We start from the raw sequence: 27,630 nt of genomic DNA, 5'->3' as shown, positions 1-27,630 counted from the left end.
GCTGTCTTTGTTGTCCTCCCTCCTCCGTCTGTGTCCATCTCTGTTCCCTTATATTTTAGTTTTCTACCTCTCTCCTCTTCCACCTAGTGGTCTTACCAGTAAAATCGGCCCTTAAACTGTTCAGAAGTCTTCGCTATGACAAGCTACCCAGCCCATTTCCAAAATGAATTCAGGAAGCATTCGATAGGGTGGCAAAGCCTGGAATTCATGGCGGTTTGGGGGAGTGATATTCATGCAGACGGGTCTTCCCGGGCCATGCTCGGAAACACATCAGAACCATCAAATCATGTTGCTTTTGAAGATATAGGTAATATGAGCTAAAGTGACTTTGGGGTGTTTTTTTCCTGGCTATCTCACTTAGAGGGCTTTATTATGAAGCTTGAGCTTAAGACATGAACTGGTAGCCCAGATGAGGAAAGTGTTTCAACTCCTTGCACTATCTAGAAGTGGTGCTTGAATGACAGAGTTGTATGATAGAAAGCACCTTCACGATGATACAATCCAAGCATCTCATTTAATGACTGAAGCTCTCAAAAAGGTCAAATCCAAGAATGCCAAGTACGGGAGAAGTTAGGCCTAGAATGAAAATCTCCCAATTCATACTATAGTCCTCTTTTCATATGTAATTTGATTTTTTTTTTTCCGGTTTTGTGATTATAATCTTACAAATGACTAAAATTAAGCAAAATAAAGCTAGCTGATTAAATCATTCAGGGCAGGCTCCCTTTCTAGCATCACCTGGAAATACATAAGAGTCAACATTGGATTGGACAAGATTATGGGTGGAGAAAAAAAATGGTCAGACTTGTTCTACAAAAAATGATTATCAGATGTCTTCCTTCTAAACTCAGAGTGTACATAAAACAATCTGCTGCTCACGACATGACCATGACAGTTTATTTCTCTTCCTAAAGCAGGACTGAAGTCATCTAATGTCCCCATCTCAATACTAGCTCATGCTTTTTCTATGTATAAAAATTTGGATTATTTTCTCGCTTCATAGACACATTGCACCTTTTATCTTTCAGAAGGTAATTGCAATGATTGTATTGGCCTTTGTGTGATTACACACTCATGTGACAAGATCACAAGTGCATTTTTCCCATTTCCACTGAAAAGCTGTGAAGGAGTCTAGAGTCTTTGGATTTGTGTCATCATCTCCATTTCCTCCTCTATCCCATCATTTACAGAAAGCTGACAACACAAGGCATTTAGTCAGCAGGTCACAGTGGCCTTTACAGCTCTGTGTTTTTCAAATTAGAATTTAACTAGGAACTTTACATTGTACCATGTACCATAACCCAGTTTTCTTAGTCATGATTGGTTTATATTGTTAAGCAATATGGTAAAAATAAAATTCTAGTCACCAAATTCTTCTTAATAGAAAGAATGTTCAAGAGTTTGACAAATAATAGCTTTTCAAATAACTAACTAATCTATATATTCTTCGTATCCTCCTTATTCTTATCTACTCTAGGCCTTTTATTTTAAAACTTTATAATATCTTAATCACCAGTCAATATTTATTAGATCATTATATCCTGTATGTAGATTCATTTCTTATATTTTAACAAACACAATAAAAGTAGTAGCATAGGCAGTTTGATTGTTTGCTGTGGGCCAGGTTTTGGGTTAAGCAATTAGATTAACCCCTTTAGGGGTGCCTGGGTGGCTCAGTTGATTGAGAGGCCAGCTCTTGGTTTCGGCTCAGGTAGTGATCTCATGGGTCCTAGGATAGAGCCCATGTCGGGCTCCCAATTCTCTCTCTCCCTCTCCTCTCTTTCCCTCTCTCAAAAATAAATAAATCTTTAAAAAAAAGATTAACCTCTTTATTCCTCACCTCAATCCCGCGAGATAGGTACTATTGCCCCCTTTTCACAGATGAAGAAACTGAGGCTCAGAGAGTTTGAGTCATCCCAATGTTATACGTAAGAGAGGTCAAATAAGGATTCATGATCAGAACCTTCTGATACCAAGTTACTGTCAAGAGTGAGAGCACATTATTCTGCTTTTGAAATGGGTGACCTTTCTTTTTTATTGCATATTCACATTGACTGTTTTATCTAGAGGGAAAAAAGAAAAGGAAATTCAAAACACCCTGATTCATGTAATTGCCAGTGAATTGATAGCAGTGAGACAAATGTATAAGTACACAGAGAAGCATAGGGGTGGTATTAGTCAAAATCTATTTAGACAATAGCAATCGGCTATTTTCACAAAATCTAGCATCCCTACAAAAACACTTTGTTCAGATAACTGAGTTTTATTGATTCGAGTACCAAAACTTGTAAAAGGTAACTTTTAATGGAAATCTTTTCAAAATATTCTATAGACATACCTGTATATTTAGACAGACAGTCCAAGGGGCATCACTTGAAAAATCCAAAATTTTACTATGTGGTAGAATATCCCTAGGTCTCCTTTTATTTGTTTTCAACTTTCCTCTTTTGATGTTATTTTTCTTATGTTTGAATCTACTCAATTCTTCCCTCAGTTACTTTTCCTTCTAATGTGCTGTGAACTGCAAAACCACGTAACACAGCGTAGCAAAAAATCTGTATGGAGTGATTGGAATTCTTAGGGAAAGCTTTAGAGTCAAGTAGAACTTCAGTTATATCTTTTGGGGGCACCAGAGAAGTTTTACAGTTTTGCAGTGCTGATTTATTTATTTATACGTGGCTTTGTTCACACATGAATGCACATGAAATAAAATAATTGTAAATATACATAATGATAAAAAATATGAGGAATGGAAATGTATGAAAAAGAATCAATTTGAAGGGGCTTTTTGGCAGCCACACCAAAAAGGCAGACTTGGTTAAAATTTTTGTTACCATAGAAGATAATACCTAACAGAGATAGCAGTATTTTTTTTGTCCTAAGTGCTAGAAGAAAATTTTCTAGGAAGCTTATTATATATCTTTAAAAAAATTCCTATATTTAGGATTGTGATGTAGTGGATTAAAAGATGTTACTTCCTAGCGTTGCTTTCAATAAAATCACGATCATCATCAATAAACAATAATTGAACAATTAGTATGCTAAAAATACTTTGAACTAAAGAATGAAATACAGAGGTTTTCTCCCTAAAGCCTTAACCATCTTGCTAGGAAACATAGACAGAACTCATATAGCTAGGCAACAGAAGTCAGCATATGTTGTCATTACTGCATTCATGTTAATCATAGATATAATATTCTCAACATAGTTCTTCAGTTTCTTTTTTTTTTTTAATTTTTATTTGACAGAGAGAGAGACAGCGAGAGAGGGAACACAAGCAGGGGGAGTGGGAGAGGGAGAAGCAGGCTTCCCACGGAGCAGGGAACCTGATGTGGGACTCGATCCCAGGACCTTGGGATCATGACCTGAGTCAAAGGCAGACGCTTAATGACTGAGCCACCCAGGCGCCCCAGTTCTTCAGTTTCATGACTAAAATAAATTATTGAGGTTTCCCCAAATGCTTATAGGACATTAACCTCACCCAAATCAGAAAAAAATATATCATCTATCATTTTTGTGGATGCCTGCATCCAGGGACTAGTTAATGCAAGTGTATAAAAGGCCAATTCCATCACCCCAGTTTGTGACAACTCTAAAGGGAGTCCCAGTTTCAGAGCTCCCCATGGGATCAGCTGTGGCATTGTGGGGACTGCATCACAGCCCAGGTTTCTTCTCCACTCAGTCTTGCTTCCTTTATTTCCACCATAGCTGTTCATCTTGAGAACGCTCCCTGGTAAATTTCCCATAGTCCAGTCTCCATCCCAGAGTCTGCTCTCCTGGAAAACCAACATGCCAGTCACTTTGTGCAGGCCACTAAGACTTCTGTTCAAGAAGAATTACAGTCTGGTTTCAAAGACAGTACACAGCGGTGCATAGTACTTATGGCCTAGAATGGGCTGAGGGCCAAATGAACTGTTGAGATTCTGAATGATTTTCCATCTCAGAAGCCAGGGAGATTGCTGAGAGCCAACATGGCCAAGGAAGGTTTCTCAGAGGAAGCTTCTCCTATGTTTCTGTCTTGCACCCAAAGGACCCATCTCAGAATGTTAACAATTCATACTGCTACTTTCCCATGCATGCTTATTTATAGCTGTGCATAACAACTTGAGAGATCATATTCCTATACTGTTACCTTCCTGGGGTCTCTTCCTAAATCTTAATGATCTGTATGAATACCATTTAAGTAGAAACAGTGAACAAAAGCAAGCAAGAAGGCACTTGTGTTTATAACAGTAGAACCCTGTTCAGTTGCTGCCTTTCTCTCGGGTTTGTCATGTAGCTTTGACTTCCAAGAAGCGGCTGTGCCATCCTGTCACTCAATAATATTTTTGCCCTAAATACTGGTGGTAAACACCTCTTGTTCTGTTGTGTCTCATGTTTTGCCATCTCCACTCAGCATAACTTGCTCTGCTCAGAGCTCTGCTCTTTTTTCTGCTGACACAGTTTCAAAGGAAAGCCTTAGAAAATGCTGATGATAATAATACTTCAGTGAGGTGCAACATTAAATTGCCATCACCCATATGGGTGGTCTTCAAGTCGAGTTTCCCCAGAAGCAGACTGAGGCTCAAAGATGTGAGGGTAGGTAGTACATTGGCAAGGTGCCTCAAGGTAGGAGAGTAGGAAAGTGAGCAAGGGAAGAGGAGGCAGCCAGTCAAGGAGGATCATCAAGTAGCTGAGCTTAATCCCACTAGGGACCTCTGGAAGCCCATGTCGATATGTACCTCGCCTTTACCCACCCAGTGGCAAAGGAGCATGGCCACTAATACACCAACTCCTGTCAGCCCTCTCTTAGGAACAGCTCCGCTTGGACGTGAATTCCTCGGCACCTCCCAGCTCCCGTGTGCCAGAGGAAACCAAGCTTTGGAAACCAAAGAAAGCCCTTTGGCAAAATAAATACATAAAGTGCAGGTACCAGCAGTCAGGCCTGGTGGACACTGATATAAATGGTTAGGGCAAGGGGATGTGAGGGTGGATCCTCAGGCTAATGAACGGAAAACACAGATATTGCAGTCATACTGTACAGTTTGGGTGTTTCGTCCTCACTCCTACATCTAATTAGTCCCCGATTTCTACTGACATTGTCTGCCTGCTAACTCGGAGCTTCTCCTTTCTTTGCTATTTTTGCTGTTTTCTGGTCACCTCTTTTCTAGTCTTTGCTTTTTTGCTGTGTTCTTATTTCTCTTGCACACCTCAAGTGTTCTCACCTCTGAGCCTTTTGGCTTAGTGGGAGGTTGGGTCCCTTTGCTGGAATGTATATGTTATATTCCTATTGAAGTTCTTCTCCAAGTCCCCCTTCTCCACGATGCTTCCACATATCCCTCTCCTGCAGTTTGTGGCACTTCATTGTGGCCTCGTTTGAGCACTTCTCAATGTCTGCCTTTGATTAAAGTTATGTTAATAGGCATCTCTTTTTCTCACTAGATTGTGAACTCATGAAAGGAAGGTGTTCCTGTTCAATCACTGTGGCACCCGCAGCAATGCTGCACATATAATGGGTATTTGATAAATGCTTGTTGAATGAAATTGAATCATTTAAATCCAAAGTAGGTTGGAAAAGGATGCGTTTCGAGGGGGCCACCTGATTCAGTTACCTGCATGGGGAAAACATGCACTCGATTTTTCTAACAGCTTGCATTCAAGCTGTCATTAAAATTAAAGTCCTTTATTATACGCTTTCATTGTTGCCGAAATAATACTCCCCATGCCTTGGAGCAGTAAATGTAACAGCCTCTCTTAGTTATAATTTTGTGACATCAGGCATCAAGCAGTTGGGAAATTGCAACTGCCGGTATTATAACTTTACATATAGTATATCATTACAAATGAGAAAAACAGGGCCTGGAGGCAGGGATGCTCTGTAACATAGTACTTTTCTGAGAAGAAATAAAACTCAGTGGAATGACAGTAAATTTCTGTAAAAGCATTTTCTCCTAAAAAAAAAAAAAAAAAGACAGTCCCCATTTAATTACCCTTTAATAATTTCTGTTAACTTCTGTGTGGCAGCATGCTAAAAGAAACAGTTTTTTTTCCCTTCTCTCTTACACACACACACACAATTCTGAGAGGGATCATTTTAGGAGTCTGGGCAGATATACTGGTCTAGGAGTTAAGGGCCTGGGCTGGGAAAATCACTCTGCTTTCCTTGAAATGTCCACTGTCTCCCCACCTCCCTGCCCTCCCCCACACATTTAGATGTTCTGCATACTTCTGTAAGCTAAATCTAATTTCAGTGAGCAGGAGAAAGAGTCTTTAAGGAGATATGAACAAAAAGATGCATATTGTGTTCAAATGAGATCATAGTTCGAGGGAAGGGAAGAGGGACAATGCCCAACTGGAACTTGGAGTCAAGGCGAGAACTATGGATGAGCTCTACTGACCGTCTGACCCCTTCAAACTGTCTCATCACATGCCCCCACCATGCCTACCCCAAACAAGTTGCTCCCATACAGACTATATCAGTAGGCTATAGTAACCCCAGAAACCCCAAATTACTGTGACATAAACTACATGTAGCTTTAGTTGTTGTTGCTGTTGTTGTTGTTGTTGTTGATGTGTTTTTTGATTTTTTATTTAAAATTTTTTTTTAGGCAAAAAAAGCTGAGAAGGAGGCAGACCAAGAGTGATATGGGAGATCCACAATCATTAGGAACTTAGGTTCCTTTTATCATCTTTCTCTGTTAATGTCTGTTTTCCATCTTCAGTATTTTCTTGTGGTCCTAGATGACTTGCTGGAGTTCCATCATTCACTTCTGTATTCCAGGCAGGAAGAGGGAGCAAGAAAAAGAGAGTGAAGATCAAAAACAATGCTCTCTGAGTTCATTAGCATCCTTTGAAGAGCTTTCCTGGAAACCCCACTTGACTACTTTCTCTTAAATCTCATTGGCCACCTCTATTTGAAAGGTAGAATAGGAAATGGATTTTAGTATCTATGCTCCTTGCTCAGTTTTTTGTTTGTTTGTTTTTTGTTTTGTTTTGTTTTTTATTTCTTAGGAAAGGAGAGTGGATGTTAGGTAGGCAGAACACAGACACACACAGTACTGTTTCTGTTTAGATGCTTGTGTAGGTGGGACTGCAGAAGGGTAGTGACAGTATGCTTTACATGCATAAAGTCTGAATTGCCAGTTCTCTTGTCAATACTGTTTTGTTCACTCAGAGTCAGAGAAAGGAGAGAGAGAGAGAGGGAGAGAGACCTAAGGAAGAGGCTTGAAATTGAAGTACAGAAATCTCTTATTGAGATAGCTTGCATTTTTCTCATCTGGAATGCTAAGCACTGGATCTTTGTGCCGGACTCTAAGACAGGACAGCTCAAACCCTTTATTAACATGATTTCAATCCTCGCTTCTTAATAGCCTTGACAATTTCTTCCCTTGGGGAGAGGTTGCTCTGGAAGGAAGCAAGTATTATTATTCTCTTTTTACTGGCCAAAGTCATCTCTTTGTTCATTCTCAGCTTTCAAAAGAAGTTGAGTTGAATCCACTTTTAAACTCTTAGAGTTTCATTATTAGAGGAAGAAAAAAGAGATTTGAGTGGACTTTAATGGGAATGGAGACCAGGAGGCCCAGGGTTGAACTTTGTGCTTTTAAAGACAAAAAGTGGAGTAGATCCTGGGGTTTGCGGTAGGCTCAGTGCACCAGCATCTGCAGCATTTGTTAGAGGGGGATGTCCACAGCTTTTTGTTGAAATGACCACCTACCTCTTTAGAATTTCAAATTTGGAATTTCCCATTTCACTTTTCAGTAAGAACAGTAAAGTTGGATGCTGGGCTCTCAGGTTTCTAATTCTGCTCTCTTTATCCTCTCAGAGCCCAAAATAGGCATTAAAAAAGAGGAAATGGAGGCCAGCAATAGCTAAAATAGGAAAAGTAATGTACCTGCAGGACCCTCAGGACAGCCATCATTGAGTTCAATTGATTATAGGCAATGTTCAAGGAGGTAGAGGTTGCAAATTTAAGTCATACAAGGATCATTTAGCTCTAATATCTTCCCCAGCTATGCACATAGTGGTGATCATAGCTACCAGATATTTATTGATCTTCATATTTGATCTGCCATATCCAATATGATCTAAATGGGATAGACCATTTGATTCCATATTAAATGTCTATTAAAGAGATGGTTAGTTGTTAAGTTCTAATAATTAATTTGAAACACCTTCATGAATGTTTTCTCAATTACCTTTTACATTTTAAATGATCATTTTTGAGGGGTGCCTGGGTGGCTCAGTCATTAAAAGCCTGCCTTCTGCTCAGGTCGTGATCTCGGGGTCCTGGGATCGAGTCCCGCATTGGGCTCCCTGCTCTGCAGGGAACCTGCTTCTCCCTCTCCCACTCCCCCTGCTTGTGTTCCCTCTCTCGCTGTGTCTCTCTCTGTCAAATAAATAAATAAAATCTTTAAAAAATAAATAAATGATCATTTTTGAAAGCCTTTCTAAAAGGAAATCATTGAATATATTGTAAAGAGTGAAATAAAAGTACATTTGCACTAAATTCTGACTTATCCTCAAAGGTCATAAAAAAGAACACTTGCCATTGTTAAGGAGCATGTAGCTTTTTTTCCCTGCCTGGGGAAAGTTCAAAGTTGACAGTAAGTTCACTTGAAGAGATGTAATATGAAGTCAAAGCAAAGGTGGGTTGACAGGACAAGCAGGATAAGGTTTACCAAGGAGTCTTGGCCCCTATCATCTGTTCCATGATCTCACCTGAAACAAAATCCTTATTCTGCTTATCTTCCTCAGTATCCAGGAGATTTAAGTAGTAATTGATGCTGTCTACAGAGTGCGTACTATAGACATAACACTACATCCCATTTTTTCATGCCAGGGAGGCCGCGTTGCCCTGTTCAGACAACCTCAAGGGGACTCCCTACTCTTTTCTAGAGCATGGTTTATGGGAGAACAAAATTATTATTCTTTATTGTGCTTTTAGAGGATTTAGGGGCTGGTCTTTCTCAGATAATACCATTTTCTAAATATTTCCTAAAGAAATGCTGCAGAGTCATTTGTGGACCACATAAATGCAGATAGTTGATAGGGAGCAACAGAGCAATTTTATGAGATCTCTTTACTATAACTTGGCTTTTCCACTCTATAAAATATTTACCTGGAAGGGCTTTTCATTAAGTTTGGTCTAGCCCATTCTCTGACAGTCAAATCCCAGAATCAAAAAGTATATATTCTCTAAATATTGAAATACTATGCAATCTATAAATACTATGCAATATATAAAAAAATAAGACAAATTTGTACCAATGCAGAAAATGTTCCAGGATATATTAAGCACCAAGGGATGGGCTAGATTGCATAGCGTTTATAATATTATCCCTCCTTTTAGAGGATGGGTAGGTAGATGGATAGATGGGTGGATGGATGGATGACACATAATGTGCAGACACATTAGGGTAACTGGCTGCAACACCTGAGGATAAGTACTTAAAAGTATTTTTAATAGTGGTTTTCTTTATAAAGAAAGACTGTTAGGAAAGAGAAGACTCTGATTATCTACTTTTAAGTACTGTTTGATTTAAAAAAATGTATTAGTAGGGTTACTCTGAGTGGTGAGATAGTGGGCCATTCTCATTTTCTTATATTTTCGATATTAAAAAATCAAATTAGTGTTATTTTTTGAATGTATCCCTATTTTCATTTTTTAAAATTAAACATGCTACTGTTTTAAAATCTGTACAAACTGTTTCAATTCATCCATTAAAAATTGAGGCTTGTATCATAAAGCATATGGCATTAAGGTCTCTTATATAATTACTCAGAAAAAAAAGAGAAAGAAAAAAATTAAGTGCAATTAAATTTTGCTATGTGTCTATGATACGCCTAAATTGTAATAAAAGCATAGTTTACACTGATTAAATATAGATGTTCTCAGGGCTAAAAGAAAAAGAAATCATATCATTTTGCAGCTTCTCCTTGAATCCAGAACAGCCCCCCCCCCAAAAGACCAAAAACATGACTTCTGGGAGAATATCACACTTTATCTTGCAGATTAATCATGCATTGCAAATTCTAATGCAAAGTTATAAGCCATCCAACCTCATTTCCATTAGAAATATAGGTATATTTGCCTTTCTGACATTGCATAAATAGGATGATGAAATATAAAAATTAAAGTACTCAAAATTAGAAAAGAAAAGAAGTGATTTGAAATTAAAAAAAAAAACATTTAAAAATGAAACTTAGACTGCATTTTTTATTGGAAAAAAATAGAATATTTAAGTGACCACTAAGAATGCTACAGGTGCTTTTATCCACTTTCACATATATTTAAACAAACCTAAGCAGCATATCAAATATGTAAATTTAAAAAGCCATCATTTTCTCCTTTATTTCAATAGGCAACTATTTTTCTCTTTAAGTACATATTTTACATGTACACTAATTTGTGTAGAAATAAAAACTGCATGTAAAAATATTTTACTGATTTTCAAGACTGCAAATATGCCATAGCTATCAATGTGCTCAATAAATATCTGGTGATAATTTGGTTCATAAAAAACAAACTTTTCTCCACCCTTGTCAGATTTTATTGCTTTGGGCCAAAGGCCATTCCAAGGCTCAGGGCAGAATACAGGTAGTGTGTTTTCTGAGTAGATATAAGTTGGAAGGAGTTGCTGAGAAGGATCATATGTAACATTTTAGAGGTACTCTCATAAAAAAGATTATAACCAAGCTGGCCTTATAAGCCACAACTGTAGTTGTTCTGTTTGAGAAAGTAACACCATTTCACTCAGTAGGACTAGTCGAATGACCTTCACCAAGGCAGAGACAGGTTGCACTGTGACACTTAAGGGATTCATTAAATTTTTGTGAATGGTGTAGGCCAGACATAATTGTAATCGTCAGAGTTGCATGTGTTTATATATTTGCCAGTTATTCATTGCTTTGCCTTGCTCACATAATTAAAAGTAGACCCTGAAGACCCAAATTGAAAGCAGCCACAATTAACTAATTACCCCTCAGAGTTTTGCAGAGATTAGTTCCGTTTTCAGAATGAATTTGCAAGTGAAGTTTAGATACAGACCCTCAAAATAATGCTTCCACCACCCCGACTCCCTGCCCCTCCACGCTGGTTGAGAGCTGCTTCCAGGCAGGGTTGTTAAGTCTCCTCAGTGCATTTCTTCATTTGACTTCCAGGTTGCACTTCTGTGTGAGCTCTGGGAGAAAGGTGGAGAAGAGAGAAAGGTGGAGAAGAGAGACCTAAGTGTTGGAGGTGGGAAATTGTCAGTAACAGGAAGTATGCTCAGCTGCAGGTTTACTCAGCTGATCCAAGGGGCTATGAAGCAAGGCATCAACCATGTCTGTGCAGACAGTGTTTTCCCTTTTGGAAAAAAAAAAAAATCTCTGTAAAACTTCAGATATGGTTTATAATGCATTTTTTTTCTTTTGCCCAGAGTATGCTAAAACCTAATTAGTTCTACATTGTATAAATAAGTCAATTTAATAAATGCGAGAAGGCATTTCTGTTTAAATACAGTACGTTGAATTATGCATGCAAATATTTGGGCTTAAATTTTGAGCCTGGGTATGTACTGCAAGACTAAAGAAATGCATGACGTCTGTGCTTCAACAGTCCCTATGTCTGTAGAGTGCTTCATGGTTTGGGAAGTGCTTTCATGAGCACATCATCTTTGGAGCTGTATAAAAGATGTGAAATTTACAAAAGAGTCATTATTTCCGTTTTCTAGTTGAGCAAACCTAAGACCCAGAATTGAATAGGGGGATACAAACACAAATATTGATATCAGGGGAACTGGTTGTTGCCCCTAGTTTTGCTATAGTCTCGCCTGGATATATAATCTCTCTCTCTGCCTTGGTTTCTTTATGTGGAACATGAAATAATTTACAAAATGACTGTAAATCTTTGAATATTCTGAAATTATGAGCTGGGACGTGAATCAAAGACTTTTGAAACTCATCAGCTATTTCCATCATCCGCTCAGATGCCACCAAACCCTCTTTAGCACTCATAAACTCAGTATACTATGTATTATTTATATATATGACTATAAACTAAAGTTGGTATATTATAATCAAAGCCCTTCCAAAAGCATATAATGTATAAATATGAATTATATTTTGTTTATATATACATGCATTTTTATTTTTTTGGTAAATATTTCATATTAGAATATACTCTAATGTTGAAATCTTAATGGTAATCAATTTATGGTACTCTGTTGATACCATTAAAATTTTTGCAAAATCTTTTGGTATTCCCAAGAAAAAACCCTTATCCTCTCCAACATTAAGAATATTTCTTTATCCTACATTTAAATAATGTTTAGAATTAATGTTTCTACTTTATAACTCTTGAGGGATTTTTTTTCCCCATGGCAAATGCATCATAAAGCTTGTATCATATCATGTATCATGTACTTCAGGATTTAATTTGGGGGAATTTTTTATTATAGAATGACAGTCACTGTTTCCCTCTGCATATAATCCATGAGAATATTAGATTAGCACTGAACTGTTTTGTATTAATTGTGAATATAAGACTAATTAGCACAGAATTGCTCTGTATTAATTGTGGATACACCCTCATACTTTAATGCAGAACACGTTATTTATCTCCTACATACATTTATTTTTCCTACTTGATCATAATAAATGTACCCCTACACTCCAGGGCCAGTGTCAGATTATTTCTGTTCTTAAGATTTTAATTGTGCTCATTATTTTGGGCTGAATACTGGTTAGGAATAACCTTCAAAGATTAAAGCTGTTTATCTGGGTATGAGTGATCATTTGGTGAGATGCCAAAACCCTCTCATTCAAAAGTGAAGCTTTTCTATCAAAAGAAAGAATCAGATATATAAAGCAGTTTTTCTGAGCTAATATCACAGCTCTATGGAGTCATTAGGGCAAAACACCTGCACCTCAATACACTTTGATTACCCAGGATGCAGTGAGAACCTGGGTTGTCACCTTGAACACTGGTATTCCCATCTTCTAGTTAGATTAACATCTTGGATTTATTACTATATTGGAAAGTCCATTTACTAAATTGATTCAGTTTCTTTTTCCTATTCATTGTTGTCCTAGTCAGCTGATGGGTCCCTTATTTATTAGAATGCTGTGATCACTGAATTGTAGCCACAAAGCTATGTTAACTTTGAGACAGAAATGTTAAATCAGGTTTATTTATGAATACCAGCATCATAAAGATACCAAATCAAAGTTATTTTAATTGTGAAAAAAGCATTCAGTCATCTACTCAACAAACATTTATTGAACATCTATTTTGTACAGCGTTCTATCTTGTTTGTGGCAAAGAATATAATGGTAAATGAGTGAAAACAGTCTGGTCTCATGGAGAATGAAGGCACTAGTTCTAAAGACATTGGTTGCAATTTTCGCTTAGTCAGTTATTAGCTGTGTGACATTGGGCTTTATCTTCTTTTTACGTGTGTGTGTGTATGTTTAAAATGGGAATAATACCTACTCCATTAGGTTATAGTGTGGATTGAAAATTAAACATTTTATGTAACTCGTACAATACTCAATAAAAGTGTAGTGACAGAGTAAGTAATAGTTCTCAGCATTGTGGTAGTATAAGACCCAGCCTTTGTCCTCAAAGAAGTTTACATTTTGTTGATATAATTTATGAGGTGTCTAATATAAAAAAACAACAAACACCTCCAACTTATTCATTAAATATACTGATACTTCATTTTATTCTCTATAGGATATTTTCTGATTCATTCCTCCTTTTAGTTCACCACAGGCCACCCTTCTTGTCTTGCTTTGAGTCATCTAGAGTCTAGTCAGGAAGTGAGCCTTCCTAGTTGTTACTGCAATTGAGAAAATTTAACATGGGGAATCGATTGTACCGTTACTGTAGGGCTACAAAGGTAAAAAGAGAATCATGAACTAATAGCAATCCTATGAACAGGGGAACACATGAAAGAGGTTAGGTTTCTCGGATGCTAGGAGCTCAAAGAAAGTACCCCCATAAAACTTAGGCCTTGGGCTCTGAGGAGAGTTGTTCCCTGGCTGGTGCTGATACTGCACCGGCTGGAGGAGGGCTTCTGTAGAGCTGTCTTCCTCAAGCTGGTACCTCTGAAAGGTGCAACAAAACTTATCCTGGGAGTACCAGAAACCAGAAAATAGAGGCTGAGGCCAACTGCTACTGCTGCTAGGGCGAAGAGTTATGGCAGGGACTCCACTGACACTCATGATGAGTGAAAATGGAAGGAGCTGGTCTCCCCTTCCCCTGCCTGCCAATTTCCTTCTATTGCCCCTGTTGGTAGAACCTAACAGGAAGCCGGCTGATAAGATATGGAGCTTCACAGTCCCAACTCCAGCATCACAGAGCAGGGGAATAGAAGGATGGCACTGGGGCTTCGAGACAAGAGCTTACTGACTGGCACAGGTCTGCATTAGCAGAGTGGCAGCATACATTTGTGATGAAATCTGCTCCCGAAGGACTTGAGACCCCACTCGTTCCTTTGGTTTACTTTAATGTGCTATGTTCACTTTTGAAGAGACTCAAATTTACATTAATGTTGAAAGTAGATAATTGTAGTTATATTTGGGGGCTTAAAATTCCTTTGACTATTAAAAAAAATCCTTTGAGAAGAATAGATAATATGACTTCCTCTAATTAGTACACTATCATTCAAAAATACCTTGTTGGTAGAGGACTTTTGTTATTCCTTTAACATTCCTAAAAGGCAAATATTGATATAAATCTGTTGGTATCAATGAAAGATACTTAAATGTGGGAAATATTTTTTCATTTAGTCAAATGGAAATAAATATGATCTTGTCATATTTCTGCAGTTTGTGTTAGAAAGATGACCATTACCATTAGGAAATTTTATATAAACTTAAACATTTATTATATGCTAAAATATATCTAAGAAATCTAAAATAAGAGAACTTGATTGGTTTATTTGCTTTCAAATGAAATAATCAGAAAATAATATAACCTCTAAAGGAACATATAGAAGGCAAATTTTGGTTAAGTGTGTACCCATTTGTATTTTGTTGAATGCAAGTTTATGTTAGGTTTTATAACTTCTTTCTCATGTTAAAAAATATGTTTGTGGAATTTTTGAATTCACTTAACAAATATTTACTGGGGTTTCATAAGTGCCGAAGGCTGAGGAATCAGAATGAACAAGACCTGCAAGGTTCAGGCATGCAGGGAGCACATTTTGTAGTGGAGACAAGAAGAAAGGTAATGAGCTAGTGAATACAGATACGATGTGAAAAATGCTATAAAGGAAAACAAATACTGGGTTGTTTTTGAAATTGCATTTGTATATATAGTCATAAAGATATTTTTGAAGGGATACTATTTGAGATGAGACCTGGAGATGAAAAGGAAGGAGGTGGCCCTGTGAAAAGCATCCTAAGGAGAGGTAACCACAAGGACAACATCCCTTAAGTAGGAAAGAACTTGGCATTTTTAAGTTACTACCATAGAGAGAGGCCACTGTAGGTAACACACAGTGAGAAGAGAATGAGTTAGTAGGTAGGAGGGGCCAGATCAAGAAGGACTTAGTATAGGGCACAGTAAGCAGTTTGGGAATAAAAGTGGGAAACCATAGAATGTTTCAAATGTGGGAGAGATTTAAGACAATTTATGGTTTTAAGGGTCACTCTGGTGACTGTAAAGAATGCATTCTAGGGGTGAGAGTAGATATAGAGAGAGGAGTAGGAGAAGAAAGCCAGAATCTAGACGAGGGCTGATGGTGCTGGTGGTGGTGGTGGTGGTGATGATGATGATGATAATGATGATGATTCAGGAAGGGTCCTGAAGAGGACCCTGGAGGACTAGCTGATAAAAATTGGGTACGAGGGTTGGTAGGGGAGGCGGGTGGAGAGAGGAAGTAAGAACACTTCCCATGGATTGGATTAAGCAACTAGATGGATGTTGATGTCATTATGGGTCTGGTAAAAACAAAGAGAGGAATGAACACTTGAAAGAGTGGAGGAAAAGTGAATCCCATTTTAGACTCATAGGATGTTTGAGGCACCAAAAGATACTAAAAGATAGATACCAAATAGGCAGTTGAATATCCAGTTTGGAAATTAGAGCAATAGTCAAGGCCAGTAATAAAAATTAGTAGCTTGTTTTTTTGTGCTTATATTTTTGAAATCATCATGTGGAATGTAAAGCCCTGTGCCTGGATATGGTCATGTTGGGAAATAATGTGCATAGTAAAGAGAACATCTAGCATTTTGAAAACGGGATAGTAAAATGATCAAATGAAGGCAGCCTGGGAGGTAGTAAGAAAAGTAGTGGAACTTTATGAAATTCAAGAGAGAAAAATGTTGTATGAATGAAGGAGCCAAGTATATCCTGCAGAAGCCAAGTGTAGGGAAGTCCAAGTAGAAGAAGAGAGTGAAGGGTCCATTGTATTTGGCCACATAGAGGTTTACATTGACCTTGACATGAAGAGTTTCATATTATATGAAGTTTTATGAGCTTATATATATATTTAGGTTTTTATGAGCCTCAGGTGGTTGATAGGAAGGAATAATAATCACCACAATTTTTGTCAAGTCTGAGAAAGAATTTGTCTGCTGACTTACCACATTTTCAGTTAGGGGATAATGTTTGATGTAAGTGGCTCTGAAAGGTTTTCTGCCTCCTCTGTGATTGGAATCTATAACTGGAAATTGATCCAGTGTGGTAACAAGAATGCTATCCTCCTGTTTAATCTCTTAGGCTTTTTCTCCGTAGGGGATTCACTGATAAATGATGACCAAGAATTGTTTTCATGCGGCCAGCCTGGGAAAACTAGTAGTAACCAATGTAGGAAAAATAAGAGCTGTTTCATCTGAATAACTAGATTCTTTTAAGAATGTTACAGTAATATTTTTATATGACTAGTTTCATCTTCATTCAGTGTCAGTATAAATTACTTGAACAAAAAGTGAAATAAAGTTTACTTAGTCGGGGATACTCTAAAGCAGATAATATCAAGTTATTTCCCTATTGGAAGGCAATCTGAATTTGTCTTCTGTTAGTTTAGTTTAGTTTAGTCTAGATGAATATAGCATTTGTCTTTTCTTAACTGTGCTCTATTTTTTTTTTCTTTCTGGAAGGCAAAAAGCATTGCCATCCTACTGTATGCTGGGTCAGAAGTACAGAAATGAGACCTTCATATTCTCACATACATAATTTTGCTTTACCACAGGGAGCCCTGATGTATGCACCTATCTTTAATATATATTTTTGTGTAAAAGCTCTACTGTATTTATGAACTTCAATTTACTTTAACTCCAGTTTTAATTTTTTGAAGGGACATCCTGTCGTTGCCTTATTCCAACAAACCCCAGGCTGATGCCTTATAAATTTATGTGTCAAGTTCTGTGTAGGCCACACTTTTCTTGAAATCTTCTCTTAGATATCTCAGGTCCCAGATATCTGGAACAAACTCAAGATCTTTCTCCATAATTCTCCTCTTCCATTGTTCTTTATTACAGTGCGTGGTATTATTGAGGACATCAAGACACAATCCTCCCTCTCCCTTACAGCAATGGCCAATTCATCTGCATGATCTGTCCATTTTACCTCCTAAATATCTTGATTTTGCATCTACTTTTCTCTCTTTTCACTGTCCTGTCACTCAGCCAGACTACCATCACCACTCACCTAGACTATTGCAATATGCTTCTAAATGGTCTCTGTACAGTTACTTCAGACCACAGGCAGAATGCTGTTTTCAAAACCCAAATCTGAACATGTCATTCCCCTGCTTATAACCTTTCAATAACCTGCCAGTTGTCTTTGGGATAGTGGTTAAAAATCCTTAATCCAGTCCACCAAGCTTGCATGATCTGGCCCTGAAGTTATTTGCTGCCTCACCCTCCTAGCACTTTACCCCCCACACTCTCTGTGCGTGCCTTTATTTCTTTCTTTGTGCCTGCTGTGCCCACCCTGCTGAGGCTCTTTTCCCTCCCCTTCTTTCTCACCTACTTAATGCTTACTTGTACTTATGATTCCTATTCTAGTATTACTTCTTCATGAAGCCTTCTCCAAATCCAAAGCCCAGATTCAGTCCCATCCGCTTGTGGCACTGGCTACCTTTCCTTCATAACACATTTCATAGTTATGGATGTTTATCTATTGTATGATAACTGCTATGAAGGGTATATTTGATTAATATAATTCCATGAAGACCTGGATCTTGCCTTATTTTGTTCACCTTGTATCCACAGCACTTGATGCCAGTAGCATAAGAGCACACAGTAAGCCTCTGTTGATAAATGAATGAATGGTCTTGAAAGGAATATATAAAGATAAAAGGCGGATTGGATGCATTTAATTATCAGAATTGGAAAAACAAGCTAAGGTTCATATCCTACTGAGTTAGTAGGACGTTCTTTGTATGTAAAGGTCAATACATTTTGAGATTAAAGTTGGCTGGCTATTAATTTATTATATCTAGATTGATGTGTAATTAAGAATGCCAGAATATGGGACTGTACGGGAAAGTTATTATTTTCAGATATGTTCTACAGCATTTATTACTGTTAACTGTTCACAGTTGTAACAACTAGCATTAGTGGCATGCAAAACCCACTTTTAAGCCTTATTTCATTACTTTAAATGAATTTAGCATAAAATGTAATTAGGAACAGTGACTCGGGTATAGATTTGGAGTAAAATTAACTTTACTATAATACACTGAGCAAAGGTTTAATATTTTCCTCTGTGTTCTTCAGCTTTCAATTTTTTTTATTTTTTATTTTATTTTATTTTTTTGATGACAACTTGGATTTATCTGATAACTTTGTGGCACTATTCTGATTTTAGAAGGTCATAGTTTTTCTATTTGTATCTGAAGTCTCTTCCAAAAAGGGGTGTTCATCATTTGTATCACATGATTGACAGTCACACGATTGATCACAGAGAGTCTTTTCTGTCTCATTACTAGCTTTTATAGATCAAACCTGCATAGTCATAGTAGTATAAGAGTAGCTACCACTGGTATTTCATTGGCATCTACTATATTATGGGGCTATAATAAATATTAATTGATTATGCTAATCCAAGTGTAATTTATAATTTAGGAAGTAAATTTACTTCAGTGTCTTTCTGATAAATCCTATCATTATTTATTTATTTATTTTAAAGATTTTATTTATTTATTTGACAGAGAGAGACACAGTGAGAGAGGGAACACAAGCAGGGGGAGTGGGAGAGGGAGAAGCAGGCTTCCCACCAAGCAGGGAGCTCGATGCGGGGCTCGATCCCAGGACCCTGGGACCATGACCTGAGCCGAAGGCAGACGCTTAACGACTGAACCACCCAGGTGCCCCTAAATCCTATCATTTTTTAAATCATTGTTTATTTTGGTTTGATGTATGGTTACAGCCAAATAAATGAGAAGAGATGTCAATGGGTCTTTATGTACTAATAACTTAGAAATAATGAGACATAAGTCTGCTGAGTTTTTATTCCAAATTACTTTTTAATTGTGATTTGAATTAAGTCATTCTGTTAAAAACTATTATTTTCAGATTTTTTATTACTCGAAAATGTAATAACATGTATGTTGGGGTGGATTTTCTACAGTAGAATTTAACAGTAAATATTGCGATCTTTCAACATGCTCCCTAACATAATTTCTCCTGTTTTAGAAATTTATTCAAAAGAAATTTTTTGAGAAGGGGCACTTTTACAATTAGGAAAAAAGTTATGAAAATATAATAACTTAATGCTATTTTATCCCTTAAAGATTTCTCACTTGTATAAGTACATTTCTGATGAGGTTTTGATTCTGAAGATATTAAGTCATTTTTTTTTCTTGTATCCCAAATCAACTTGATGAAGCCCTTACTTATTAACATTTTAATTTGGGAAATCCCAGCACAATCTCAATATTAAAATAATAAGTGATAGTAATTTTAATCATCATTGTCATCCTTTTAAACAGTAGCTAAAGCATACCAATTGGATAGTTTATACAAATTATAATGTATTTTCTTTTAGGAAATTGCTTAAAATTATGTTTCCATGTTTGTTTGTTTTACTCACTTTATTCTTAACATAGAGGATTTGAGTTCTGCATTGACAATGAAAATATCACCTTCATGATACAATAGATAAAGGCAAAAAGTAGGCATGGCAACATTTCTGGTATGTTTAAAATAACAATTGAAATGTCTTTTTGTGTTTCAAGGTGAGGTTGCTCTGAGATGAAAGTAGTTTATGCTTCCTGGCCAGCGTCCAGGGCAGGATGGCCCTTACGTTAGGTGTCTTGGGTATCAGTATGGAGCACCAGGACACGATTCCATGGAATTGCAGAGATCTTACTCCCTGGGTTAGACTCTCACATGGGGCCCTGTTTGTTGATATATGTGCAACAAAAAGCCATTACCTTACAGGGTCAAGGGGTTAATGGAAGAAATATTCTCATCTTCCTATTATCTTGCAATGTTTTGCTGGGAGCTGAAGAAAGATAACACTTTTCTCCCCCAGTTTCTCTTGGCAGTTTTAAAAATGGTGACTTCATGTTTCCGTGACTAAATAAAATATTAAATGCCAATATGGAAGGCTTTAGAAGTGTACTTAGTCAAGCTGTCAGTTCAGACAGGCTTTCTCTCATGACCACCTTTGTGGAGGTCACTGAATGGCTCCTAGTAATGAAAACTAGGAGGAAGGTGCCTTAATGATTGCTTGATTTCTGAGTCCTAGGACTTCCCCCCCGCCCTTGTTCCATCTTTAGGCAAATTAGTCATCTTGCACAAGAAGTCAAGGAAATTTCATAAAACTTTAAAGGAGAGAACCAAAACTATTTCAGTTAACTCCAAAAGGAATTCTGTGTCTAAAAAAAAGAATTCAACTACTCAGATTGGTGCCCCTCAAGTCCCAAGTATTTTAGAGAGTGGGTAAAGAGTGTAAATAAATATCCTCATGCCTGAAAAATCCTTATTAGAACTGTGTGGATGATTATAGATGGAATTACAGGAGGAATTAACTTGCCTATATTTTATAGGTGGAAATCATTGCCTCACTAAGGTTATTTCTGTCAGTTTTCTTTGAAAAACAATATGTTTCATAGCCTAGCTCTTCCAATTTAATGTATGTGATGAGATTAGGTTGCCCAATGCAATTTAAGAGTCACTAGAAGGTCTTCTTGTATGTAAGTGGGGAATTTTCTCTGGAAATCTAACCAATTAGAGAATTTTCCCGATTGATTAAAGTAAGTCCTTGCAGGATGCAATAAAAGTATTGTTGAGTACTTTAGGAAACTTGTCTACTCTTTTTTCTCTGAAAGCCAGAATACCTTTATAATTTCATCTGAAGGTTAGTCATAGTCATGGGTATACTTACTAACCCAGAGTTCTCTTAAACTGAAATAATCTCAGCCTATTTAATTGTAGTATTCTGCCAACAAACACAGGTTGTGCTGGTTTGATTTGACACAGCTTGGCTGGTGGGTTTGACTAATTTTACTAATTAAATCTGCCACAACAGTCAACGCATGTGGATGCATATGGTTACAGTCCGTTTCACCCATAATTTAGCCTGACAACACACATGTGAGTTTTCTTTTTATTCAGTGTTTACATAGAGGGAATTTTTAGCACATAATTTTGCAATTCTCCTGAAATTCTAACTTCAAAATAATAGAAGGGGGAAATGTAATCACACCTCTGTTAAAACAATTTAAAAATGAAAAAGCTGGTGGAAAACTTTTTAATAATTGAGATAACTTTTGTCTTTTAGAATTAGTTGAGATCATGCTTTTGGTAGGTGAGTCAGCATTGTTGATAGGGTGTGTTAAATCACCTTTCCTGTGTCCTCCAACACTGAGAGCATGCCACTGTACACAGACTGGTGCTTTGCTCCAGGAAAAGCTACTCTGTGTGTATGCAACATGACCAGAAGCTTCAGTGCTTTTAGTGCATGGACTTAATCATTGGCCACTTTGTCCATTTAACACCCTTAGTAGTCGAAGTGTTTGTTTAGACTTTCTATACTCATAAACTTGTTAAAAATTGTACCACTAATGTATATCCCCAGGGATTTTTTTTTTAAAGACTTCTTTCTGTAATGTTTATTTTACATATTCTTATACCAGGAATTTTTCATACAATAGCTACAGTGATAATGTATATTGGCCATCTGCTAAGGCCTATTTCTAAAAAATCTCCCATCAGAAAAACTCAGCATATTTAGGGTTCCCAGGGGGAATTTCACACATGCTCACCAATAACCCAGTCAACGTATAGACTGCTACTATATGCTGGCTTTTTCTTTTCCTTGTATCTTGCTTTGGGGACTCTTCACTATGCATTATTGAGTCTGCTAGGTCCCTGGTTTTGGGCAGCCCCACTGGCACTCCAATACCTAGATGCCAGATCTACAAAATGTCCTCTGGCAAACAAAGAGGGATTCTACCTCTCTCACCACTGTCTGGTGGGTTCTGTTGGATGGTGAGGACCCAGAGCTCTGGAGTTCATCCCACTCTGTTACAGTCAGAGGTTTACCAGTGAGTCATAGGGTTGACGGGGCGGGGGGGGGGGGGGGTGGCAGAGAGGAGGAGCAAAGAGGGTGCTGTGGAGGCAGGGGAGCAGTACACTCTTGTACAGAAAGTAGTGGGATGCTTTGTTTGTAGAGAATTTAGAACCATAACAAAATTGGCTGAAATTGGTCTGCCTTTTAGTATCACTATGTGCTGATAATCAAAACAATATAGGAAAAATATATATATACTCTTCCCTGCTGGGCAAACCACTCCCACGACCCCTTCCCTTCAGTGCAGTGCTGTTTATAGATGCTTGCCCAGGACTGATTCTCCCCCAGGAGTCTCCTCAGTTCCTTACGTATATAATATATTGATAGGTCAACCTGGCCATGAGTTAGATATGACCCAGTTATAGGCCTAGATCCTCCTACACTGTAATATTGAAGGAGGGCTGAAATCTTTCCTTCTCTTTTCCTTCCCTTCCCTTTCCTTCCCTTCTCTCCTGTCCTCTCCTGTCCTCTCCCCTTCTTTCTTCCTCTCCCTATCCCACTTTCACTCTCCCTCTGTCTCCCCCTCTCTCATTGTTCCTAGGAAAAACCAATTTCTGTGAAAGACACATTATCTCCTCATACTGTAAGCTAGAGGTTAGGAGCAGCATAGTTTGTAGTGGACAGACAGCCTGACTGGATGCCAGGAAATCTGGCTCCCAATCCTGACCCCCTGACAAGTTGTGCGACCCTGATGAAATCATATGGCCTTTCTGAGGCCTCATGTGTGATGTTAAGGTGATTGTACTTGATGATCCACAGCCATTCCAACTGGGCATTTCTACTATTCTACGAAGAAAGAAAGTAAAAGGCAGAAGCAGAAATGCAGATGATTGACTAACACAGAGCATCACTGTGCTTTCCTTCTGCAGCTCCCAGGCCTATTTTTCTGATTGTTTTCCTTTTGACTTGACAAAAGATGAGATCTTAGCAGCCCCTCTCTTAAGTTTCACCCATCAAGGGCACAGTTGGTCAATATCAGTGACTTCCAGGACTTCAACATAATTAAGTTCTGGAAACATCAGAGACAAAGCAGAATTAATTATATATGTCTCTACCAAATTACAGAGAGCCTGTGAGTAGTTGACAAGATGGGCATCTTGGCCCATCATCAACCATGATGTGACATACCCTGAGCTACGTGGTGTTCCTATGGAAGAAGCCTGAGACAGCATGTGCCTGACTTTCCTTTCAGTCCATGATCATATCAGCACTCAGTGTGCAAACTGTTTCTGACCAGAGAAGACAGGAATCTCGTTCACAAGTGGGAGAATTCAAAAGTAAAAAGTAAAGCAAAGAGACTTGGATAAGGTTTTAACATGCTAACAGACATCTTTACAGTAATTGAGTTTCCCATTTATAGCTAAACACTTTTATTAAAGGAAGACTTAAAGATCTGGGGCACCTTGTAGTCATTATTAAATATTCCTTTCTGCTATATAATTTCAGAAGGAAATTAAGAAGCAAGAAATGCCATTAAAATGATCACTCTCCCTAGCACACACCATTAGTACATGCACCTGCACATTCATGCATGCATGCGCAATCCTGCCTTTTAATTTGGTCTCATATCTACTACACATTCTGAGTGTTAATATAAATGGAAATTATAACAATAATTTTTCAAAAATTAAAAAATGATTTACTTCTAATAGAGTAAATAATAAGACAAGATAATAATTGTTCCGTCTGATATCCTTTTAAATTTGTGTTATAAATAAAAACCTGTCTGTCTCTGTCTGTGTCTCTGTTTCTGTCTCTCTGTGTTATCTCTCTTTCTACACATACACAAACACAAACACGTTGTGTTTTCAAAAGAAATAATGTTTTTACGGTTTGTTGGTGTCTGCACAAAGATTTGTTTGGTTAGAATTTTTCACTTTTGATAATGATAATACCAGATTTGTGTCTACCACTGTTGTTCCTATTATAATTGAAATTTTTTATTTGGCACTTTTCATCAGCTGCTTAATGTCAGTGGATCTTTCATTCCTAGACCCTGAGTTAAGAATGATTGTTACATACATTCAACCACGAGTTTCTCCTACAACAGTGCTCGCCATCACCCATATACAATTTCACTTAAGACAAAATAGCAGCTCCAGCAGAAAATAAGTGCAGTCTTCTCCTTTGTAAGTTGTAATTGAGGTTATGGCACGGCATATTGCCTGAGGCAGAATCTATTACCAGGAAATGGAGACCCTGATTTGAAGCTGGATGCAGTGTAAGCAAAATGAATTAATTATTAGCACGGAATTGAAGGAAAATACAGCGTTTCCTGAAGTGAAATATATTGGCATTTTTAAAAAGAGAATGTAGCAAGGAACTTACTGATGAATCACGTAGTCTTTCCCACTGTTCTTGCCTTTTGGAATCCTTATATGCTTAGGTTAACATGACTGTTCTTAAATTAAGTCAAACTTAGCTCAGAATGTCATAGAAGTATTTTCTAGTATATTCAGTTCTTCCCTAACTTGAAGTTAGCATATTTTAATGTATGACTCTTAGTGTCATTTGGATAAGTAAAGTTGCTAGCTAGTGGTAGGACTAAGTTACCTTTAATATTATTCTTTAAATAGAAAAAAATGACTTTTTCCCTGTCCAGTATGGCTCAAATAAGGGCAAATGGTATTTTTTTGGGGGGAGGGAAGTTTATGAACAATTACCACTTAATACCACAAATTGTGAACTTGAGTGTACATAACTTTTGTAGGTAATTATTTAGCAAAATCCTGTAGAACCTCCTGTAGCATAATGGTTGCCAAACATATTGGTTACTATATACTTTTTAATTGCTTGAGGAGAAAACTGTACTTCTGTCTAGTTTTGGGCCATCATGGCATATATGAACTGAAGTTGTACTTCAGAGTTCAGTTCAAATGATCTGATAATTAAATTCCTGCTAGCTTTTGGCATTGCCTTGACTATATTGCCATGTTCAGTTTCATTTTATTTTCCTCTTTTACCCCTATTTTTTCTAGGTTTTGTATTTAGGACTAGGAAAAGACAGGCCTATGGGTTAACAACCAGGTACCATATTTAAAAGTAGTCTCTTCTCTGTACATTAAATATTGGTCACTTGAATGATTAACTACTCATTTAGAACATGATGTGAATTACGTGATTGCATGATTTTCAGAACTATAATTGAGACCCAAAACACCACATAAAACACACACACACACACACACACACACACAACACACACACACACCAAAGTCCATAAGTGAATGGAATCTCTTCTTTGGTATATGATAGGCATGTATCGTATTGCTTCTCCTCCCTGCTAGCAGTGGTTCTTGTAAATTTTTTCAGTAACTGGCAGTTTATCCGCCAGATTAGTGGAAACAATACATAATCATCAGTTTATACCATTATATCATTTGTTGGGGGGCTTGCTTTCTGCCAACCAACTTGCTAAAAGCCTTATGTATGTTAACCAAAGCCTTGTAAAAAGCAATGAAACTCTGATAGGTTAAATAACTTACCAAAGGTGATACAGCTAGGAAGTAACAGCCAGGATTCAAACCCAGGTCTCTCTAATTTTAAAGAGCCCATGAGCTTAACCATTATGCTCTGATTCCAGCCACTGTGGGTGAAAAAAGTCCTCCAGTTTTCACATTTTTGAATGTCATGCATCTAGCAAGAGTCAACTTCTCAACATTCCCTTTTGTTCCTCTCCTAGGGTTTCAGATGCAATGGCCTAACTGGGAAAAACTGTACTGTAACAAGCTATTGTTCTTAACCCAGTTGGCAGAAGTTAGAATTGCAGGTTGTCTTCTTGTTCAGTTTTTCATAGGCACCCAGGTCCTGGATCTACCGCCTTCTCTGACCTTGGGCACATAATCGGACATTTCTGCTTCATTTTCCTCATGTCTAAAGCAGGTTCATTGTGAGGATTCAATGAGTTTATACAAATAAAACATTAAAAATCTGGTACACAGTAGGCACTTGATAAAAGATAGCTGTAATTATTAATTACAACTCAAATAGAAAGTCTTATTTCCTGAGGGCATCTAATATGCCTTTGGATGGAAATGGGCATGAAAATGGCAAAGATTCATTCAAAATGATATGTGGGTCTGAATACAACCCCTCCCTTCCTTTATCTTTCCACACTCCCCAGCTCCAGCAGCTTTGCAGCCCCTCTTCTGGTAGACTCAACTTAAATATCAGAGTGGAGAGGTTGGAAGATGAACCCAGAAAGAGCAATGACAGAGTGCATTCCAATTTAGCACTGTTTCACCCCTCTGTTCACACTGCATAACCTGAAGTTTTGTTTGAGGACTTTGCCATCTCACCACTATACACTTCTCAGCCCTGGTGGCAGCCGGGGGCTACATATGAGGAGGAATCAGAGATAGCAGCCTTATAGCTTTCCATTGCTTGGTAACAGTGAATGCTTGCAATTTTGTTACAGAATAAAATTGATCTTATACAGTTATGGAAATCAGTTATGAAGGAGAGTTAGCAGACCTTATATCTTTGTAATAAAACATTCTAATGGCTGGCGTGTGTGTGAATAATAAGTCATTTTTTGGCAGACACTAAAAAATTAAACTTTTGTAATGAGAGATGTAAATAAAAACCATCAGTAGAGAGAAATGGGTGCCCTAAAAGAATGGAAAGTTTTGAGCTATAGTATCTGCTAAAGGAGGATTTATTTTTGTGATCATCATTCATTCAGCAAACAGCTGTGGATATTTACCATGTTCCAGGTACATGACTATTTGCTGGGGCAACAAAGATGACTAAATCATTGTCATCCTTGCCCTTGAAGTGCTGGCTAAAGGAGACAGATAATCGAAGAAATAATTGTAAAACATGACAATAAGTGTGATGATAAAGGTAGGGAAAGAATGCTGAGAGCACACAGGTGAGGGAGATGGCTCTAGGACTTTCAGAAGAATCATAGAAGAGGGTACATGCATTGGACATTTACTGAATGAATGAATGAATGAATGGTTTGAAAAAAATGGTGTGTTCATAGGGGTAAGTGCTGGGCCCTGAGAAAATGACCTGGGATTTGGCAAATAAAAGGGAAGTTTCACTGGAGTAATAAGGGCAGAATCCATGGTGCAGAGCACTGTGGCCTCAAGGCAAGAGGAAATGCTTTATGGCTCTTCCATCCCCCTAAAAAC

General features: G+C 37.6%; 2 protein-coding genes across 4 annotated transcripts in view; one reads left to right on the top strand and one right to left on the bottom strand.

The window, feature by feature from the left end:
- The window catches only part of FLRT3 (fibronectin leucine rich transmembrane protein 3), a 511,751-nt gene extending 499,561 nt beyond the window's left edge, over nt 1-12,190 (bottom strand). Inside the window, exon 1 of the mRNA XM_078056904.1 lies at nt 12,179-12,190. The gene's annotated coding sequence lies outside the window, so the exon portion shown is untranslated. The remainder of the gene's footprint in view (nt 1-12,178) is intronic.
- The window catches only part of MACROD2 (mono-ADP ribosylhydrolase 2), a 1,992,468-nt gene that overhangs the window by 808,739 nt on the left and 1,156,099 nt on the right, over nt 1-27,630 (top strand). The gene's annotated exons all lie outside the window — the stretch shown is intronic.

Source organism: Halichoerus grypus, chromosome 10 (assembly GCF_964656455.1).
Source record: "Halichoerus grypus chromosome 10, mHalGry1.hap1.1, whole genome shotgun sequence".
In the NCBI taxonomy this organism is placed as follows: Eukaryota; Metazoa; Chordata; class Mammalia; order Carnivora; family Phocidae; genus Halichoerus; species Halichoerus grypus.
Note: the sequence above shows the minus strand (reverse complement) of the source record. Positions and strands in the feature narration are given on the sequence as shown.